The sequence below is a fragment of the Triticum urartu genome, chromosome 1, assembly GCF_003073215.2.
Source record: "Triticum urartu cultivar G1812 chromosome 1, Tu2.1, whole genome shotgun sequence".
Lineage (NCBI taxonomy): Eukaryota > Viridiplantae > Streptophyta > Magnoliopsida > Poales > Poaceae > Triticum > Triticum urartu.
The window spans coordinates 546,231,023-546,254,481 of record NC_053022.1 but is presented as its reverse complement, the minus strand read 5'-3'; the positions used below and the strand labels follow the sequence as shown (position 1 = coordinate 546,254,481).

The following is a 23,459-nucleotide window of genomic DNA, read 5'->3' as shown; positions in this document are numbered from 1 at the left end:
CTACTACTAGAGGTGGTATTCGGTTCTCCCGATAACTTCCGAAGTGAAAGGTTAACTTTTCACATCGCCCCATTCCGAAGTGGTTATCAAGCACTACTCGGAAGAACGGTTTTCTCTCGTTTTAACGCAATACCGCATTATGCTTTTCTCAAGCTTAAGATGCCCGGTCCACGTGGCATCATCTCAGTTAGTGGAAATACCGAACGTTTCTTACGTACGGAAGAGGATGCGGCGGCTCTAAAAGCCGCAAACTAGACGGCCTCACCAACCAGAAAAAATGGCAGGTCGTCAAGACCACGGACACGGTTAAACGAATCTGGCGTTCCATCATATATACATGAGATCGGTTCGATGATCAAACCCTCATAAATGACACCAGGGGCTTCCCGCGTGTAATCAGGGCCAGCCCGGCTCAACTTGGCTTCTCTTGAATTTTGATAGTTCATTGATAATAACCAATTCTTCTTTTTGGCATGGCAAATTTCACCTAAGTTCTTTCCTTTTACGGATGACAATCGTGCTACACCCGTCCAGGACACGGCACAATGGAGACACAGGCGCACACGTGCAGCAGGGACCCACCCAAATGTTTCTTTTTAGATTAAGACCCTGCATAAACCTTTTTTATTGTATCTTGTTGCTCACATCCTCCGGATACTCCACACAACCGAGAAGGATGCTGGCGTTATTGGCATGTGGCCACATCAGGATTTTGCACGTACCTGGACACATGGGGTTTCTTATTAAGGGCATTTTTTAGCCCGGTATATGTTATAAAGACCGAACGCCTTAGGGAGTGTTCGGCGTCGCGAGTTTGCCCCTATATGCATCAGCTCTGAATCATGCCTTTGGTCACATGTTGGGTTTTCCCGGCTCCCATGTTTTGGTACCTCACGTTCCGTTATATAGGCTAAGGTAGCACTGGGAGAACTACTGCGATTGTGCCCTGGTTCATCCGGATGAGCACCTCAGTAGAGAAAGCTGAAAACTGACTGTCATGATATAGCGAGAGATTGGTCAACCACTCGATGACTCATCGGAATCTTTGGGATTCCTCCGCATTAACGAAGGGCTGTTTCCCGGCCATGTACGTACGTGTCCCGTATTCGGACGAGCGCAGAAGTACCAGGGGCTATATAGTAGCCCCACTGTCAAACTCCTATGGCTAAGTGAAAGTGTTAAAGCAATATAGTCTGATTGCCTCGTTCGCTGTGCTATCACCTCCTTAACGGACCAAGACGTTGGATCAAGTGTGGATATGCATTTTCTGCGAACACCCCCGCATTATATGCGTGGGGGCGGAAGCCGACGACTGCAAACTTTCAGGTTATATACATATATACATAAACGGCCACACAGGAGGCATCATTGTACTTTCGGGAAAAAGTATAAATACAGCCTTGATAATTCAATAAAACATTGTTTTTACAATGGGAATACATGTCACTAGAACATAATATTCTTCGAGCACTGAGCCTCTATCGAACGAGCGCCTTCAAGAACTTCTTCAAAGTAGTGCTCGGCAGCCACTCGGCCTACGGCCGAACCCTATGTCGCAACAGTGGTGGCCTCCATCTCCGCCCAGTATGTCTTGACACGGGCAAAGGCCATCCACGCACCCTCTATGCATGACGATCTCTTTACAGCATCGATGGGTGGCACAGCACCAAGGAATTGTTGCACTAAACTAAAGTAGCTATTCGGCCTTGGCCCTCCCAGACACAGGTGACCCACAATGGACCTCATGGCAAGTCCGGACAACCTATGGAGCTCGGCCCACTCGGCCATTCGCTCATTCAACAGCAGCGGACGGACTAGAGTGTGAAATTGTGACCAGAACAGCTTTTCCACTTCGGGACCTTTCTGATCCTTGAAGTACTCGGCCGCATCAGCAGCACTTGCAGCCAAATCCACGTAGGCATCCGCGGAACTCCATAGCCGGTCCAGAGGAGCATACTTCGGATCTCTGAACTTAGTCCGCAACAAGAAGGGCTTCCTAGACACGATATCTGCAGCTTGATTCAGCTCCTCCTTCGTCGCTCTAATTTTGGAGCGGGCTTCCTTGGCAGCCACCAGGGCCTTCTCCAGGTCCGTCGCCTTCGCCCGGTTTTCTTCTTCGAGAAGCTGGTAACGGTCAGCGGCATCTTTTAACTCTACAGCCATCTTGGCTATTTTTTCCTTGCTCTCACAATGCGCGGCCTGTTCAGCCCTTAACTCTTCGGCCGCCTTTAGAGCGGCCGCATTGCTACTCCTTGCTTGCTCCTTGGCTCGGGCAAGCTCCGCCCGAAGGGCCTCCACGATGGCAGCTCCATCTGCAGTCACAACATATTAAAGATACTGGCATCATGCTACTCTTATTATGTGACGATCACCAGAGAAATCACTCGCCCTGTGCCTCGTCAAGCCGCTGGTTAACAAGCACGATATCGGCATCAGCTGCATCAAGTTGCCGCTTTAGCTCGGTAAATCCATCAGTTCGGCTAGCCACCGTAGCCTCAGCCACCTGCACATAAAGGCAGTCGAATTATTACCTGGGTATATGATCCTCTGGTTGCCGCCGTTGTCGACGACAACTAGAGTCTCAGGGGCTACTATCTGCATAGGGCACACCTAACGTATGCGGTAGTATCAAAAACATACACTATCTCACGTACCTTGAAGCCTTTCAGCAGACTCATAAAGGCTTCATGCAAACCGCTTTCAGCGGATGAAATCCTTTCAATTACCGTACCCATTAGCGTATGATGCGCTTCCAAGACGGCCGCTTGCCCCAGAAGATCCTTCAGCGCGTCCGACCACACACTGTACGGACCCTTGCTGTCGCTCTCCTTAGGAGCCGGATACTGGGGATTCCGGGTAGCCCAAGGGTTATCCTCTGGCCTTAGTGGATCCGGAGATACCCTTTGCGACGACACTTCAATGTCGCCCGCTTCATGAGGCGGGGTGTCAGGGGGAGGCGTTTTGCTCTCCATCATCTCTGGAATAAGATCCCCCGAAGACGAACTCTGTCGAGAAGGGCTATGATCCGGACAATAATTTATAAGCATCGGTTATTGTCTTCGGAAGTAAGGTAGGATGTTTCCACTATTAAGTACTTTTCGATTACTTACAGCTCGGTAGAGGGCTGATCCCCGCGCGGACATTGTGCGGCAAGAATACCCTTCGAGGCAGGACCCTCTGATGAAGATTTATCCTCCCGTTTGGAAACCTTAGTTTCCGGATCTTCAGAGGTAGTCCTCTTCCTTCCCCGGGGAGAGAGAATGTCAGATTCTTCCCTTTGGTTGTCCTCCCTTGGGGAGGTGCTCATTCCCCCGGCTGGAATAAGTAGCGAGTGAGGCCCGCTTTCGCCCTCTCTATTCCCCCCATCATCTTCCTTCGAGGGCACTGGATAAGGCGCCGGCTCGAGCATCTTGTCCAGTACCGGATTGTCCAAGCCCTCAGGAAGGGGGTCGAACACCTGATCATCATCGCCTTTGTTATCCAGTCCTAGTCAAAGAGCGGCTCTTTAGAATGATGCCATGATAAATAAAAGGACAGTAGGTTCAACATGGGATTACTTACTTGGGCAGCGGGGCGGTTGCAGCTCAGACCCACGTCCTCGGTGGTGTCCGGACACTCTATTTGGGGTCCGAAGAACGATTTGTACATCTCTTCAAGCGTTATGCCGAGGAAATGCTGAATAGCTCGCGGTCCTTCCGGGTTGAATTCCCACATGCGGAGGGGCCGGCATTTGCAAGGCTGAACTCGACGAACTAGCATAACTTGCATTACCATAACCAGACTGAAATCTCTCTCAAAGAGATCTCGGATATGGCTCTGCAGTATTGGCACATCCTTTGCTGGACCCCAGCTCAGCCCCCCGCTGATCCATGACATCAGTTGCGGTGGGGGCCCGAGCGAAAGGTGGGGGCAGCTACCCACTTGGCACTTCGGGGAGCTGTGATGTAAAACCACTCCCGCTGCCACAATTCGGACACCTCTGGGAAGGAACCCTCTAGCCATGGAGCATCGGCGATTTTGCTTATTAAAGCACCTCCGCACGCTGCGTGCCGCCCCTCGATCATCTTCGACTTCACATCGAATGTCTTGAGCCACAGGCCGAAGTGAGGGGTAATGCGGAGGAAGGCCTCACATACGACAATAAATGACGAGATGTGAAGAAGGGAATCCGGGGCCAGATCGTGAAAATCCAACCCATAATAGAACATAAGACCCCTAACAAAGGGATCCAGAGCGAGGCCTAGTCCTCGGAGGAAGTGGGAGATGAACACAACGCTCTCGTTGGGTTCGGGAGTAGGAATGACCTGCCCTCGGGCAGGTAGCCTATGCGAAATTTCAGTGGTCAGATATCTGGTCTCTCTCAACTTCTTGATGTCCTCCTCTATGACGGAGGAAGGCATCCACCGACCTTGAAGGTTGGATCCGGACATAGTTGAAGGTCCGAAGCACCTGACCTGAGCTTTGGGTGTTAGAACTGGAGGCAGGGGAAGGATTCGATTGAGCACAGGAGGGAAAAAATAAAAAAGCATCGTCCCCTTTATAAAGAGGGTGCATATCAAGCGTCCTCCTCGTGGCCGTTTGGGACTTGCCTAAGATCTAGGAGTCATCCCAACATGCACGGTTGGGTTACCCACGTTTGTATTGATGAGAATCCCGTGATAAGGGGGAAACGATCTCTACTTTGACAAGACGTGCCAAGAAAACCGCCTCGCGCTATGTGTGGAGCTGGTTGAGAAAAACGGTTCGAATAATGACTGGGCCATGGCGTGATGACATGCTGTCAAAACGTGTCAGCAGATTAGATTTGTAGTATTATTCTCTCTACAGTGGTATGTGGAACTTATTTTGTAGGGTCGGGCACTATCCTTGTATTCAAAACTCTTCCATGGTGTATGTGTAGGAGGAACCCGCCTTGCAATGCCGAACACAATACTGCGCGCCGGACTCATCGTCATTGAAGCCTGGTTCAGGGGCTACTGAGGGAGTCCTGGATTAGGGGGTCTCCGGACAGCCGGACTATATCCTTTGGCCGGACTGTTGGACTATGAAGATACGAGATTGAAGACTTCGTCCCGTGTCCGGATGGGACTCTACTTGGCGTGGACGGCAACCTAGGCAATATGGATATGTATATCTCCTCCTTTGTAACCGACCTTGTGTAACCCTAGCCCCCTCCAGTGTCTATATAAACTGGAGGGTTTTAGTCTGTAGGACAAGATACAATCATACCATAGGCTAGCTTCTAGGGTTTAGCCTCTTTGATCTCGTGGTAGATCAACTCTTGTAATACTCATATCATCAAGAACAATCGATCAGGACGTAGGGTATTACCTCCATCAAGAGGGCCCGAACCTGGGTAAATATCGTGTCCCCTGCCTCCTGTTACCATCCGCCTTAGACGCACAGTTCGGGACCCCCTACCTGAGATCCGCCGGTTTTGACACCGACATCTGGAATAGAAAGTAGCAGCTCACCCAGTTTGGGGGGTTGTACATGGAGAATCCATCCTGTGGCTTAATGCGGATGAACTCATCTTCCTCTCCTTTATATAAATCGGACAGTATTTTCGCTAGAGCAGCGACGGAGTCCGGTCCCTTATGACTACAGCGGGTGGCATCGTCTTCTCCATTAAAGTGCCACATGGTTGTCCCCGATATTGAAGTGGCTGCACCCCCCGCATTATACATATTGACATAACCTCAATTATTGTCAATCCTGATTTGGCCAGCGTTTTTATCCGGCCCATCAGGTAAAGGACCTCTCTGTTATCTTCCTCCTGGGGGCTCCGAGGGCGCCAGTTGCGGCGTTTCTTAAAAGGGGCATTATTGAACTCAGGAAGGCCCATCCGAATAGGGTCCGGAAGGGGGACGTCATACATATAAAACCACTCCGAAGGCCAGTCTTCGGATGTCTTCTTCGGAGTACCGGACAGGTATCCGGGCCCGGCGATGGGCCATATCTCGGCTCCGCCCACTTGATATATTGACCCCTCCTGTGTACGGGGTACGAGGCAGAATAGCCTCTTCCATAGCTCGAAATGAGCTTCGCAGCCCAAAAATAGCTCGCAAAGGGCGACGTAGCCAGCGATGTGTAATATGGAGGTGGGAGAAAAGTTATGCAGCTGGAGGCCGTAGAACTCCAGGAGCCCGCGAAGGAACGGATGGATTGGAAATCCAAGCCCCCTTAATAAGTAAGGGACAAGGCATACCCGCTTCCCCATGGATGGGTTGGGAAAGCTCTCCGCTTGCTCCCTGCCGTTGTAAGTGGAAAGTCCGGCTCGAACGGGGACCATATACGCTGGAGGGAGAAACCCCTGGGTCTGTAACTCTACTAATTGGCTGTGGGGGACGGAACACTTCTTCCAATTGCTTGGCTTAGGGCTACGGGAGCGAGAGGAGGAGCTGCGATGGCCGGCCATGATGGGATGGACTTCTCCGGGCGCGCTCCGATGGATACTCGCTGTGGGAGGATGGTGTGATCTGAATCTGAGGATCCCCGTCTCTTTAAATAGACGATTTACTCACATGGTTAGGGTGGCAAGTGTAAAAATGCCCCGACTTCTCGCATTCGCTCAGCATGTGGAGGATAGCCATTATTAGGCACAGAAGCCAAGGAGTGCAACATTCATGGGAAGCCGAACACTACTCGACAGGTATTCGGAATTTGGAGAAGAACCCGCCTTGCAATGCCGAAGACAATCTGCGCGCCGGACTCATCGTCATTGAAGCCTGGTTCAGGGGCTACTGAGGGAGTCCTGGATTAGGGGGTCCTCGGACAGCCGGACTATATCCTTTGGCCGGACTGTTGGATTATGAAGATACAAGATTGAAGACTTTGTCCCGTGTCCGGGTGGGACTCTTCTTTGCGTGGAAAGCAAGCTTGGCAATCCGGATATGTAGATCTCCTCCCTTGTAACTGACTCAGTGTAACCCTAGCCCCCTCCGGTGTCTATATGAACCGGAAGGTTTAGTCCATAGGACAGCAACAACCATAATCATAGGCTAGCTTCTAGGGTTTAGCCTCTACGATCTCGTGGTAGATCAACTCTTGTAATACTCATATCATCAAGATCAATCAAGCAGGAAGTAGGGTATTACCTCCATCGAGAGGGCCCGAACCTGGGTAAACATTGTGTCCCCTGCCTCCTGTTACCATCCACCTTAGACGCACTGTTCGGGACCCCCTACCCGAGATCCGCCGGTTTTGACACCGACACTAGCAACTCATCATCTAATAACTACTCCACAATGCATTCCCTAAGGCCAAATACGGTGAAGTGTCATGTAGTCGACGTTCACATGACACCACTAAGGGAATCACAACATACATATCATCAAAATATTGAACACATATCAAGTTCACATGATTACTTGCAACAAGATTTCTCCCATGACCTCAAGAACAAAATTAACTACTCAGAAATGATAATCATGCTCAAGATCAGAGGGGTATTAAATAGCATAATGGATCTTAACATATAATCTTCCACCAAATAAACCATATAGTAAGCAACTACAAGATGTAATTGTTGGAAATATGCCCTAGAGGCAATAATAAATCAGTTATTATTATATTTCCTTGTTCATGATAATTGTTTATTATCCATGCTAGAATTGTATTGATAGGAAACTCAGATACATGTGTGGATACATAGACAACACCATGTCCCTAGTAAGCCTCTAGTTGACTAGCTCGTTGATCAATAGATGGTTACGGTTTCCTGACCATGGACATTGGATGTCATTGATAACGGGATCACATCATTAGGAGAATGATGTGATGGACGAGACCCAATCCTAAGCATAGCACAAGATCGTGTAGTTCGTATGCTAAAGCTTTTCTAATGTCAAGTATCATTTCCTTAGACCATAAGATTGTGCAACTCCCGGATACTGTAGGAGTGCTTTGGGTGTGCCAAGCGTCACAACGTAACTGGGTGGCTATAAAGGTACATTACAGGTATCTCCGAAAGTGTCTGTTGTTGGCGCGAATCGAGACTGGGATTTGTCACTCCGTGTAAACGGAGAGGTATCTCTGGGCCCACTCGGTAGGACATCATCATAATGTGCACAATGTGACCAAGGAGTTGATCACGGGATGATGTGTTACGGAACGAGTAAAGAGACTTTCCGGTAACAAGATTGAACAAGGTATCGGGATACCGACGATCGAATCTCGGGCAAGTATCGTACCGATAGACAAAGGGAATTGTATACGGGATTGATCGAATCCTCGACATCGTGGTTCATCCGATGAGATCATCGTGGAACATGTGGGAGCCAACATGGGTATCCAGATCCCGCTGTTGGTTATTGATCGGAGAACGTCTCGGTCATGTCTGCATGTCTCCCGAACCCGTAGGGTCTACACACTTAAGGTTCGATGACGCTAGGGTTATAAAGGAAGCTTGTATGTGGTTACCGAATGTTGTTCGGAGTCCCGGATGAGATCCCGGACGTCACGAGGAGTTCCGGAATGGTCCGGAGGTAAAGATTTATATATAGGAAGTCCTATTTCGGCCATCGGGACAAGTTTCAGGGTCATCGGTATTGTACCGGGACCACCGGAAGGGTCCCGGGGGCCCACCGGGTGGGGCCACCTATCCCGGAGGGTCCCATGGGCTGAAGTGGGAAGGGATCCAGCCCAAAGTGGGCTGGGGCGCCACTTCCCTTATGGCCCATGCGCCTAGGGTGAAGGGGGAACCCTAAGGAAGAGTCCCAAGGAGGGAAGGCACCTCCTAGGTGCCTTGGGGGGGAGGGAAACCTCCCCTGGCCGCCGCCCCCTAGGAGATTGGATCTCCTAGGGCTGGCGCACACCCCCCCCCTTGGGCTCCCTATATATAGTGAGGGTAGGAGGGCCTCTTGAGACACCCCTTATGCCTTTGGTGCAGCCCCTCCCTCTCTCCTAAGTCCTTCTCCTCTCCCGTGGTGCTTGGCGAAGCCCTGCAGGATTGCCACGCTCCTCCACCACCACCACGCCGTTGTGCTGCTGCTGGATGGAGTCTTCCTCAACCTCTCCCTCTCTCCTTGGTGGATCAAGGCATGGGAGACGCCACCGGGCTGTACGTGTGTTGAACGCGGAGGTGTCGTCCGTTCGGCACTTGGTCATCGGTGATTTGGATCACGACGAGTACGACTCCATCAACCCCGTTCACTTGAACGCTTCCGCTTAGCGATCTACAAGGGTATGTAGATGCACTCTCCTTCCCCTCGTTGCTAGTCTCTCCATAGATAGATCTTGGTGACACGTAGGAAAATTTTGAATTTCTGCTACGTTCCCCAACAGTAATCAACACTACTAGTCACCCACAAGTACCAATCTGAGGTTCCGGTACAAAGATTGAACACAAGAGATGAACTAGGGTTTGAGAGGAGATGGTGTTGTTGAATATGTTGATGGAGATTGGCCTCCCAAAGATGAGAGGGTTTTTGGTGATGACGATGGCTTCATTTTCCCCCTCCGGGAGGAAAGTTCCCTCGGTGGAATCGCTCCGCCGGAGGGCAAAAGTGCTCCTGCCCAAGTTCTACCTCGAGATGGCGGCGCTCCGTCCCGAAAGTCGTCTCCTTATTTTTTTTCTAGGTCAAAGTGACCTATATACCAGAAGATGGGCACCGGAGATGAGCTGGGCTAAGCACATCCCACCAGGGCGCACCTGGGGGGCCTAGCGCACCCTGGTGTCTTGTGCTCACCAGGTGGCCCCTTTCCGATAGTTATTTGCTCCAGTATTTGTTATATATTTCAAAATAATTCTCCATAAATTTTCAGGCCATTTGGAGTTGTGCAGAATAGGTAACTCTGACGTAGCCTTTTCTAGTCCAGAATTCCAGCTGCCGGCATTCTCCCTCTTTGTATAACCCTTGCATATTATGAGAGAAAAGGCATTAGAATTACTCCATGAAGCATTATTATGCATAAAACATTATAATTAACAATAGGAAATCATGATGCAAAATGGACGTATCAGAGGCTTCTCTCTTGAAAGAAAACATACGATGGGTGAACAAATTACTATTGAGCAATTGATAGAAATGCGCATAGTTATGATGATATCCAAGGCAATGATCATGAATATAGGCATCACGTCCACGACAAGTAGACTGACTCATGCATGTATCTACTACTATTACTCAACACATCGACCGATGTCTAGCATGTATCTAGTGTATTAAGTTAACAAGAACGGAGTAACGCCTTAAGCAAGATGACATGATGTACAGGTATAGATCCAATCAATATGGTAAAAACCCCATCTTTTTATTCTTAATGGCAACAATAAAAATACGTGCCTCGCTACCCCTACTAAAAGTGGGCAAGGACACCACAAGATTGAACCCATCACAAAACACCTCTCTCGTTGCAAGAAAAATCAATCTAGTTGGCCAAACCAAATCAATAAATCGGAGAGAAATGCAAAGCTATCTTAATCATGCATAAGAGAGTTCAGAGAAGACTCAAATAATATTCATAGATAATCTGATCATAAACCCACAATTCGTCGGATCTCAACAAACACACCGCAAAAAGAAGATTACATCGAATAGATCTCCAAGAACATCGAGGAAAACATTGTATTGAAGATCAAAGAGAGAGAGAGAGAATAAGCCATCTAGCTACTAGCTATGGACCCATAGTTTTGTGGTACACTACTCACGCATCATCGGAAGGGCGGCAAGGTTGATGTAGAGGCCCTCCGTGATCGAATCCTCCTCCGGCAGAGTACCGGAAAAGGCCCCAAGATGGTATCTCATGAGAACAGAAGCTTGCGGCGGCGGAAAAGTATTTTTGGTGTGCCCTCTGGTGTAGGGGGAATATTTTGGTATTTATGGAGCAAAGATTAGGGTTGGAAGAGCTATGAGGGGCCCACAAGCCTGCCCCCCCCCAAGGGCGCCCCTAGGGCTTTTGGCCTCCTCGTGGGCCTTCTAGCCTCCTCCCAAAGCTTCCTAGGTGTCTTCTGGTCTAAGAAAAATCATCGTAAAGTTTTATTCCGTCTGGACTCCGTTTGGTATTGATTTTTTGTAAAAGATAAAAAACAAGGAAAAACAGCAACTAGCACTTGGCACTGGGTTAATAGGTTAGTCCCAAAAAATGATATAAAATAGCACCAAAATGCATATAAAGCATCCAAGATGGATAATATAGTAGCATGGAACAATAAAAATATATAGATACGTTGGAGACGTATCAACCGGCACCCCCCATATAAGGCCAAATATGGGGCGGATAAGGGGGCACCCGGGCATACTTGCCACGTCGGACCCGACAGCCCGACCCCACCCCAAATTGCATCAAATCCACCAAAGCCTTCCTCCTCCTCCCGTCACCTTCCAACCATTCACGTGCCCGGACCCTCACCGTCCTCCACCCTTGCTCCCAATCCTCACCTTCGGTCCAATCCACCATCGGATATCTCGTCCATCCCGACCCACACCGCCATGACAAAGACGCAGCCCACCTCATCCGTCAGTGGTGTCGATTCGTCGGTTGCGACTTGCAAGGTGGAGAAAGTCTCCCACAAGTTGCGACGACGTCGGCGGTGAGAGAGGGAGGCAGTGGCGGCGTCACGGGGAGGTTTGGACATGGTCAAGCAATTGTCTCTTCCTCCGCGCCCGGATCCCTGCACCCCTTCCTTCTGAGAGCCTACGCGGATTATGTCGTCCGACCGCATTGGGATAGAGGATGATCCAACCGCCGGCTGGGCCATTCTGGAGAGCTTTGCAACCACGCGAATGCCGGCGGTCGATGTGTGTAACTCGCCACAGCTTGTTCAGGCGCGGATGAGCACGGGCTCTGGCAGTGCCCAGGCTGCCCTTGACATGTTTGACAAAATGACCGAACAAGAGTCGGTGCATTTTCTTTGCTCTTGTCCAATCAGATTTTAGCATAGACCACTAGTTCATTTCGCTCATGATGAATGCTTGTAAACTATAATCATGTAGGTGGCGTTCTTGTCGAACATGATCAATGACAATGAAGATTCGACCGAAATGGAGTATGAATTGGAGGCCACCACGCATTTGAAGTTGGGACAACATCCGATCCCAATCCGAGCAAGAAGAAGAAGAAGACCAAGATGCCGAAGGCAAGAGGTCTGACATTCTCAAGATTTGAGGACATCTTGTTGGTCAAAGCTTGGTTGGCCACAACGATGGATCCAATATGCAGCACCGAGCAAAAGGGGAACACCTATTGGACGAAGATTTGGAAGGAGTATCATGATCAAAAGGAGTGTGTGGAGCCGCATCCTATCGTGACCACTCGCAATGTGGCATCTCTCTAACATCATTGGGGGATCATTCAAATGGAAGTGAACAAGTACGTTGGCTACTATTCACAAGTGACCAAATGCCCTCAAAGTGGGATGGGGGTCGCAACTCACGTAAGCTCGATTGCCTCATCTTTTCGTCTATTGCATATGGTTCTTGTGTTTGCATTCTCGTGCTCATACATATACTGTTTGCTAGACGGCGGTGGCGGCCACTTTGTATCACGAGGTGGAGAAGAAGCCATTTGCTTTTAGCCATTGTTGGGTCATATTGAATGGCAAGCCGAAGTGGAACCAACTTGTGGCCGACCTCAAGTCCGCCAAGAAGAGGAATGATGGCTCAAGCTCCAACCAATCAATTGGGTTGGACGATGAAGAGGACGATGTTGTCATGATGAATGGAAAAGCCACCGTGCCAAAGGACAACCGCCAAGTCATGGGAAACAAGTGGGAGAAGGCACGTGGCGCTCGTGATGCCGCGGCTACCAAAATGTCGTCCACATGGACGGGCATTTTTTTGGTGAGGGAAAACTAGAAGGAGGAGAGGTACAAGCTCATGTTGGATGCGCAAAAGGAAAGGATGGAGTGGGACCGGAAGAGGGCAGAGAAGAAGCTGGAAATTGAGAGGGAGAAGATCGAGTTGGAGAAGCAACAAGCGGCGATCAAATGCGAACTCGAGAAGGCCAAGACATTTGGTGACATAGAGCTTGAGAAGGAGAGGTTGCAACTTGCACGGGACGTGGAAGATGCGAGGATCATGTTGGCAGACGAGACCCTCTTGGATGAGCATGCGAAGAAGTGGCTTGCGGACAAGAAGGAGATAACGATCGTAGGGAGTACGAGGCGGCGAGGGTGGCTGTGGCCCGGATGCAAGCGGAGGAGGTGGCCCGAATGCAGGTGGAGCAAGCAGCCCGGCTGCAGGCGGAGGAGACTATCCGGATGCAGGCAGAGCAGGACGAGTAGGACGTATTCCGCCTGGAGCAAGACGCCTTCCGCTCAGAGCAGGCGCCCAGCCAGTGATCTGAGGCCATCCGTCACACTCGGACATTAATTTGATTTTGCCATGTCCGGTTTGTTGAACTATGATTTAATTTGCTTTGTTTCGAACTTTGGCATTCAGACAGTTTGTACCGTATGATCGACCTGCATGGATTTGAGGATCGGAATTTATGGTATGTGAATGTACGGCGCAACATTTGAGGGGTGTTCGGTCAATGCCCGGGCGCGTCTGCGGGCGTTTGAGGAGCCGGATTTGACAAGTCCGGCTGTAGATGGATGTACTTTCTTTGATATGTACACCAAAAGAACGAACGTATCCGGGCCACAGCCATACTTTCTTTTTCTTTTTATTTGCAAAAGAATATACTTTCTTTGATATGTACACCAAAAGAACGAACGTATTCGGCGCCACGGCACCACACTGTCGGATCAGCAATGCAGCCGTGTGCGAGCCGTGGACGTGATGGATGTCACGGTGATGTTATGTGAACAATGGCAGACCTAATGAGGGTACCAAAGTGCGATCTAAACTCTAATATATATACTAATGCTAATCATACAACAATTTAATGCTATTGTGGAGTATTTGCTAGGATTATGATGACATTTAGATCAAATTGTGCTATTTGGCACCCCAAGACAACGATTGGTCTGCCCTGTATGCTATCCTTATATAAGTCTAAATTTTTTTTCTTAAATACGCACGAGTGTGCATACTATATATTAAAGGAAGAGGGGGACAAGAACCCCTCCACGTTGGCGGTTACATGTTACAATGATACATGTGGACCAACTCCGCCGGCATAGCCGGAAACCACTCTAGCCTAACTTCTCCCCTCAGCCCACCTGACTAGCCCTCCGAGGAGAGGCTCTACATTCCCTTTTAAGATGCCAGCTTGCTTCCATGCACGTCCCTCGGTATCAATTCTGTTCGTGAGCACCCTCGAAGAGAGGGGGGCACCATCGAAGACAATCGCGTTTCGGTACTTCCAGATCTCCCATAGCACGAGTAGTAAGATTGCACGCGTGTCCTTCACCCCTTGGCCATGAGTAGATGTGACGGCGCACCAGTCTCACAGCCTCGAGTTCTGGCTCGGCGTCCACTATGGCCTATCAAGTGCTTTGCAAATAATAGACCAAACTTCTCTTGCGCCCAAAAGAAGATGACCGATGGTCTCTTCGTGTTGATTGTAGAAGGGGCATGCGTCTTGGTGATCTAATTCGTGCCTAGCAAGTCTACCGAGGTCCAACATCTATTATGCATCACAAGCCAAAGAAAGAACCTGCAAGATAGTGGGGCCTTGGACTTCCATGTAAATTCTGCTGTTGGCTCCACCTCCCGTCCTACGAATTTGGCCTCGTATGCTGATTTCGTGGAGTAGTCCCTGTTGGCCTCCCAGTTCCACCTGATGTGATCCGTCTCCTTCGGCATGAGCATTGTACTGGTCACCTGGCCCCATAGGAGCATGTACTCGTTTAACTGTTGGCCCGTGAGGTTGGGCCCAATGTCCAAGGCTCATTCACCCGTTGAGACTGCCTGGTAGACTGTCCGAGATGTCCGCGCGCTGGGTGCAACAATGGCGTTTTTTAACGGGGCCATGTCCTGGACCGTAAAGCCTGCAAGCCACCGGTCTTCCTAGAAGCGAGTGCTCATGCCATTTCCAATCACAGCTTTTGCCGCAGCCCTGAAGAGCTGCCTTGATTCCTTTGGGACTTTCATTTGAAACTCAGCCCACGAACGGGATTGATCAGTACGTTGGAACCATAGCCATCGGGCTTGAATGGCGATGTTCAGCCACCGGAGATTTGGAAGGACCAAGCCTCCCGCCCACTTTGGCGTGCACACGGCCTCCAAGGCCACCCTGCATTGTCCACCATTCGCGCTGTCACGCACACACCAAAGGAAGCCTCGACATATTTTCACCATGGTCGTGAGTACTTTCTGAGGAATGTCAAGTGCCATCATAGCATGTATCGGGGTGGCACAAAGGACCGATTTGATCAGTAGTAAGCGGCCACTCTTTGGCATGGAGGATGCCCTCCAAGTTGGCAGCTTTCGCGCAAGGCAATCCACATGTCTCATGAGCTGAGCCAACGTTTGATTTCTTATCGTTAGCGGGAGGCCGAGGTATTTGCAAGGATACGAGCCCGTCGGACATCCCAGGATTTCCTCCACCCTTTCCATTTCAACTGAAGTGCAGCGAATTAGCAATGCCATGCTCTTAGAGAGGTTTACCACAAGACCCGATGCCTCACCGAAGCTATGGAGGATCCAAGCACTGGCCCGCAAATCAGCGTCATTTGGTTTGATAAAGAGCATCACGTCGTCAGCAAACATCGAGAGCTGTTGTTGCATCCCTGATCTTGCCAACGGTGACAGGATAGCACGGGATGCCGCCAGCTGAAACATTTTGTGTAGCGGCTCCATAGCTAAGATGAAAAGCATCGGCGAGAGAGGTGCTCCTTGCCTCATACCCCTGGCATTGTATATGGGCCTGCCGGGATGCCCGTTCACCATAATCCACATAGATGAGGTGGCCAAGAGTCCACAAACCCACTCCATCCACTTCGCGCCAAAGCCCATCGTCCGTAGGACCTCAAGGAGGAAAGGCCATTGGACCGTGTCGAAGGCCTTCGTGATGTCAAGCTTGAGCATCACCGTGGGTTCCCAAAGGGCATGGAGCCGACGTGCCATGCATTGGACCAACATGAAGTTATCGTGGATCGACCATCCTGTGATGAAAACGCTCTGGTGAATGCCCACAAGTGTGGACAGCTCGGTAGCCAACCTGACGGCCATTGCCTTGTCAAATATCTTTATTGCCCCATGCATGAGGCTGACCGGTCGGAAGTCCCTAAGATCCACCGCTCCCTTGATCTTGGGAAGGAGTGTAATATATAGTCTGCTGATATACCGCTCCGTTTGTCTGAAGCAAGCAAGTAATACTGTTCTTATCCAATGCTCACTAATGTTAATATATATGCATTCATTCTTGTATGGCAGCCGAAACCTAGTACTACAGGGGCTCAGGAAGAACTGGAAATGCATTACCAGAAGAAGAAAAACGAGTTGTTCGATGTGCTCGTGGAGTTGACAAGGACAGGCACGTACCCAAGTCTCTCCTGGAAAGGCTTCCAAGTTAATCGCCTGATGACTCAGCTCTCTGCGCATGTGGAGCCTAGGCCTCATGACTCTTACTGGTATATATAGTCAGTCTCAAACATTCGTTTTATCGTTTTTCTTTCCTATTTATCTTTTTAAGAGCTTATTATTGTCGTCACTTGCAGGCGCAGTTATCGGTTTGATGCCAGACTCAGTGACTTCACAATTTCATACTTATTTATATATTATTTATATATGGAATACTTTTGGGAACCCAAAAAGAAAGAAGATGGCGTGACAAGCAACAACAGTGAAGCCAAGATCCTCCCTGACGGCAACAAAGACCCAAATAATCACATGAACTAGTACCACTTATGTAATACTATGACGTTCTATCCTAGTTAGATTGATTTCCATTGTTTTGCTAATGTACTGGCTCTCTCCATCTTGGGAAAGAGCCGGCGGAGGTTAGATGCTGATAGACTCTGAAACTCGATTTTCCAGTGTGGTTTTCTGTAGCTCAGGCTACATGATACCTTTTACCTTTGCCATCTATTTATGCATCGTGATTCGTGCAAACGCATTTGTCTTCTTTATTTCTCTCAAACGACACAACATATGAACTTCAAATTTTGCAGAACAACAATACATTCTAACTACAATCTGGGAAAAAACTTTCAGATGTTTATGCATTTTAAATACTTAAAATAATACCTTTAGTCAAACAAAATATCATTTTGTATATTTATATCAGACCAAAAAATCTGAAAGTTTTTTCACACATTGACGTTCTAATATTTGTTCGGTCTGCAAAGTTTCAAGTTCATATGTTGTTTCATTTTAGAGAAACAAAAAAGAAAGATCTTCTTGCTGTAAGTTAATTGAAGAGTACTGATCTCAAAGCAAGGCTGAGGGTTGAGGATAAGAGGTTTCATGTAGTCTGAGCTACAAAGAAACTTTGCGATGAAGTTCTAATTTGTGGAAAGATGTAGATTGGTCGTATTGACAGTCCTGGAGACATATGGAATTCTCCACATGATTTGCATCGCTGAGGCAGGAAGGATACAAAACATACCTTCCGCACATGAAACCCAACATAATGCATCCCTACTCTTTTGAAGCAAAAGAAAAAAAGGAAAAAACTGGTCATAACCTAAGCTGTAAAGGGAAAATAACGCTAACTTTTTTTTAGATTAACTAGATTTCATTACTGTGCAAGATGCACTCAGGTGATACGTGAAACCAAACTTACATAATTCCTGGCTAACTCCCTCTTCTTATTGCCAATGTTTCCACTATTTGAGGGTTCGTGATGTACCTGAAGATGATCGTCGAGGCGCCAAGATACACTCCATCACGATCCCTGCAAATCGCAGCCACATCTCCATATCTTCCCTGAGTTGATACAGCTGCATCCACATTAATTTTTGCACACCCCGCGTCAGGAGGCAGCCACCATGAGGGCCTCGGTGCAGCCAGCACCAACGGTTTTGGAGCACTATTGTTGACAATCTGAAGCCCAGACAAAAAGCTCATGATGAAGCCATGGGTCGCATGGGGAGACTGAAATATGTCCTCGTGGATGGCCTTCCTCCTAGCTCCCCATATTGCACATGCGGTCAGGACCAAACGAGCAAAGGTCAGCCTCTAGTATTTCATATAGAGCAAAGAGCCACTCCTTTGGACTTCCTTCCATGTGATCAATGATCTTCTCGACTAACTCCTCAACCGCAAGGGCCCGGCCTCTCCTTGACATGGGACAAGTGAGGAGAGCGTGCATCCATGTACCCCGTGCACCACACAAACAACAAGTATCCTCGTCGGCCGTATTATGGTGGTTGAGTACTTCTCCGGTAGGCATCGATTGCCTTGCTAAGCGGCAGACAAACATATGAAGTTTCAAGGGCACCCGAATATGCCACATTGCACTCGATTGTTTGTTCTCCTTAACACTGGAAGTGCCTTCGTTCTCCTGGAGCCAATCCTTCCTACTAAGCTTCGTTTGCATAATCATGCGGTAAGCTGAACTGACGGTAAAATTACCTCGATTCTCTTCATGCCATGCCCAGAAATCCGAAACTATCCGTGTACACAGGGGGTATCTTCAAGATCCCATTCACATCAAAAGGAGTAAACATAGACCGAACCAACACTTCGTTCCATTGTGCCCTTGTTGCATCAATAAGTTCAGCAACTTTCTCAACTGGGTTAGGAACTAGAGACGTGATGGGTCGCTTGAAATTGTCTCACGGAATCCAGTTGTGCAACCATATGTTAATAGTTTCACCATCAACAGAAATGGATAACGGTGACGGTAGTATCAAGTCTCATAAGACTACCCATAGTAGGTAGTAACTTAGACTAGTAACATGCATATATTACTAATCTATGTTACTACCTTTATAGTGAGGAGTAATATATATGTGGTATCATATAACACTTTATTTATTAGGTTGTAGACTCATCTTGTTTTTGTATGTGTGGTGTTACCTATAGTATGGATAAAACTAGCTATGCTACTTAAATCAATTGTCAAAACAAATTTACTGAGTTGGATCATATGTTACCACTGAAGTTACTCCAATGTGTAGTCTAAGCCAACGAGTGGGCTGTTGGTTTTCTCGCGGCCTTCTGTACATTTGTACATTTGGACACATTCGTCGCGCTCGCTCCAGCAGCTCACACACACACACACAAAGCCCACCCGGCGCCGAAGCAACACGCGCACCTGCCGCTTGCCATGTCGTCCGCCGCGCCGGCGCCGGAGGAGCAGCCGCCACGCCCTGTGCGTTTCGGCATCATGGGATGCGCCTCTATCGCGCGCAAGCTCGCGCGGGCCATGCTGCTCGCCGCGCCCGCCTGCGCCGTGACCGCCGTCGGCAGCCGCTCCGAGGCCAAGGCCCGCCTCTTCGCCGCCGACAACGGCCTCCCCGCGGAAGCGCGCCTGCACGGCTCCTACGAGGCGCTCCTCGACGACCCGGGCGTCGACGCCGTCTACCTCCCGCTCCCCACCAGCCTCCACGTCCAGTGGGCCACCGCCGCCGCCGCGCGGGGCAAGCACGTGCTCCTCGAGAAGCCCACCGCGCTCTGCGCCGCCGACCTCGACGCCATCCTCGCCGCCTGCGACGCCAGTGGCGTCCAGTTCATGGACTCCACCATGTGGATGCACCACCCCCGCACCGCCAAGATGCACGAGCTCCTCCCCGCCGACGTCGGCGACGTCAGAGTTGTGAGTTTTTCAAACTGATTTCTTGCGATAATAATTTTGCTCTCCAACTATCTAGAGAAATATACTACTATCCTTGTTGATGTGGTCCATTGCATTTGTGTTCTAGCCGGCCTAGATGGAGATACATTACCAATAATTTGTGGATCTTGTCAGGTTGCCTTAATATTCTATTGCATCTGCTTAAGCGCCAAAAGATTCTCTAGATAACTCTGAACTAGTTGCAGTTTGTCGTAGTATCCAGCCAACAAGGGCTAGTTAATTGCCTCTTGGTAACAAAAAAACTGAATTTGGTCTGTGAGATGATTTTGCCTTTTGAACAATGTGATTTTTTTGTCAGACATGGTGGTGGAAGATAAAATGATTTAGTTCCAAAATCTCTGTGCGAGGGGGTATCACTTACTGAGCAAAATTACATTGCAAAGTACTAATCTCGTTTGTTTGTAGCCACTTAATGTTCTTAAACTTCCCTGCAACAATTCTTACTAAAAATCATTTAAATATGGGATCTGGTATGAGAACAAATGCTTATTGACAATGAGCAAGCACACTGACAACATAAATCATGATAAAAATTGGGAGGATGCTCATAACATCAGAAAGGAAAATGACAAACTGACAGTGCGCAAAAACCAAAGACATGAAATAAAAAAATATGGAAACGTTATTAGGCAAGATAGGACAGCTACCTTCACATGATTACCTGATCTAGCTGCCAAATTGACCAGGATGAAAGTGCAGTGAATCATATTGTGTTTCTAGCACTTGATACCATATCATCTTACTTGAGGTGTAGGCTCTGTTCAATTTTCTCCTTCCCCCGAACTATGCGTAAGTTCTTTTCTCGTCGAATCCTATGTATTAGACAATTGATAAGGCTGTTATTAAGCAAAGCACGTCAACTAGCTTTCGATATATCAGTTGCCTAATTATTGAGTTCAGTGAAGATGAGTGACATTTTGTTGCTAGCAATTGGAACTAACCCGTCATTGTGTACCTCAAAACCAATTTGGCGGAGCCTTGATTAATAATTGAATATAGCATCTACCTGTCCTTGCTTAGTTTACTTGAAGGGGACAATGATGTCTTGTTTCCTGTTTCTTGGACTTCTCTCTTGATTGAGCTGTAGATTTTTGTTCATTCTGAGTTGTCCTCTACAACTCCTTGAAAGTCATTATCATGACCATCAATTTAAGATTAGCCAGTACAAATATTACGGTGACCAGGTTCCACGATGACTGTTTCCATTCAGTAGCAGTGTGATGTTACCTTTGTTGATGTAACTTCATAACTCTGGGCAGAACATATAGCAACAGCACCGATGTGGTTCCTGGTTTATGGCAGGGAGAAGTTTTGGTAAGGCCACAGGACCCTATAGCACATAATGGATTCCAAAATGCTTATGAAATGATCTATTTCCCATTCTGTGCGCCTCAAGTGTTTCGCCACTGCAGTGTGATGTTTCCTTCCTTGATAGAACTTCACAGCTGTTTGCATTCAGTTAAACGTGGACACTTCTACGGTTGTCACAGTTAGTGAAAATAAATCAAATGTTTTTTTGTTCTGTTGCTGCAGGTGAACAGTCTGTTCAGCTTCCGAGCAAACGAAGATTTCCTCCAGAATGACATCAGGGTAAAGCCAGACCTCGACGCCCTGGGCGCGCTCGGCGACGCCGGGTGGTACTGCATCCGCGCGATCCTGTGGGCCGTCGACTACGAGCTCCCGAAGAACGTGATCGCGCTTCCTGAGCCTGTCAAGAACCAAGCCGGCGTGCTCATCGCCTGTGGCGCGACGCTCTACTGGGCCGACGGCAAGATGGCCACCTTCCACTGCTCGTTCCTCACCAACCTCACCATGGACCTGACCGTCGTCGGCACGGACGGTACTCTCCACGTCACCGACTTCATCATCCCGTATGAAGAGAAGTCCGGCCCGTTCAGCGTGGCCTCCAAGTCGAACTTCGCCGAGCTCAGCAACGGATGGGTTCCGCAGCCGAGCAAGCACGTTGTCATGACAGACCTGCCACAGGAGGCCCTGATGGTCCAGGAGTTCTGCAGGCTGGTGCAGGGCATCAGAGACGCCGGCGCCAAGCCTGAGAACAAGTGGCCGGCCATCACCCGGAAGACGCAGGTTGTGCTGGATGCAGTGAAGACTTCCATTGACAACGGATTTGGGTCTGTCGATGTTGTGAGCTAAAATACAACACGCAGCTGGTCGTATGTCTTCCAAGCCATGGCGCATAGCTGGCCATTCCTGTGATCTTCCAGGCCATGGAGTGTAGGTTGTATGTTTGCTCAAATCGTACTTGTACGCAGCGCAAAACTGCTTATATTGGAATAATAACTCGAATGATTCTTGTCATATTATGAACACACAGTTGAATGGCATATTATTATGGATTTATTGTGTGATATACTGGCAATATGGATGTGACACCCACGATGATCGGTTATTGCCCAACGGGGACGAAACCCATCGGGTTTTGCCTTCCCAAACTCATCCCCACGAGAAAATCGTAAACCCGTCCGCGTCCCCATCACCGTGCGCGGGGCTAGTTTTCCGCCCGTCCCCTAAACCCATCGGGTTTCGGGGAACCCACGGGAAACCCATAAGAAAATCAAAATATTTAAACAAACATAGTGACAACAAAGAATAACATTTCAGCAGCAAAACAAGCACATTTCAGCAGCATAACTTGATCAAATTTCAACAAAAAAATATAGTAGATGGTTCAACAGATATATAGAGTGTATTTCGGCATCATGATACCACATTTCAGCAACAAAGATGATCATATTTCAGCAACAAAGATGGTCAGATTTCAGTTCCATGGCTACTAGAACTGAACCTCAAAGAAGATTGGCTCAATGTTTTACCATTGCTATGGACCTTCTTCATAGTACAAGCCGCCAAATGAATATGAAGATGCTTTGTCCCATTCTTTGATTCCCCTCCAAGTTTCTTCTTACAATGAAGACATTGTGCCTTCCATCTCCCATGGACCTTCACTTTCTTGAAATCAACCCAAACAATTGATGTGAGCTATCTCTTGGAACCAACTGCATGTCCTTCCTCAGCCCCATCCTCCTCTTCATGCTCAACCCAACTGCATTTCGCGGGTACTGCTGGGTTTCGGGTTCGGGGACTACCGAAACGGGTGTAAACCCACGAAACGTGTCGGGTTGTATAATGTGCCCAACAACAGCCCCGCGGGGATGAAAAGATGTCCATCCCCGTCCCCTAATAGGGTAAAAACCCACGGGGACGCGGGTTTCGGGGCCCCGTTGCCATCTTGAGTCACGTACGCTGGGATGTGGGGAATTTCTGATTTGATGGTCTTGAGGAGGAAGAAAGTGTTCAGGGAGAGAGGGGGTTCAGCTTAGCTGTTTACACATCACACGCACACCCATTGCCCCTCCAGCCGGTGATATGCTCTTAGGCCCGTCTTCTTTGCCCGCTTGCGTTCCCTCCTCTCCTTGCCATTTGCTTCCTGCGCCTAGAAGGTTGTGGCAGGATGTAGTTCAATAGTTCATCTTGAACTCAGGATTTGTGGATTTTAGGTTTCTCTCTAATGTTGCTTGAGGAAAGGCTTTGCGATGTGATGGATGCAGTTCACAGGCGCAATCATCTAGTGGATTTGGACACATAAACCGAACTACCAAAATGCCTTACATTAGTGTACAAAGGTAGTATACCCAAAGATGATCGGGATTAATTCAGTCGCTTAACGATATGCGTTTCACCCTAGCCAGACACATGGCGGCTAGGGTTTATATCCAGATACAAGGAAATGAGCTCTATCTGCTCCGATCCATTGCTTGTATATAGCCTAAAAGTTGGTAAAAGTAAAGAAATGAACTGAAAAGTAA

General features: G+C 48.6%; 1 pseudogene; it reads left to right on the top strand.

Annotated features, from left to right (window-relative positions):
• Positions 1-21,951, top strand: part of LOC125533106 — a 33,252-nt pseudogene extending 11,301 nt beyond the window's left edge.
• Positions 21,952-23,459: the final 1,508 nt, after the last annotated feature.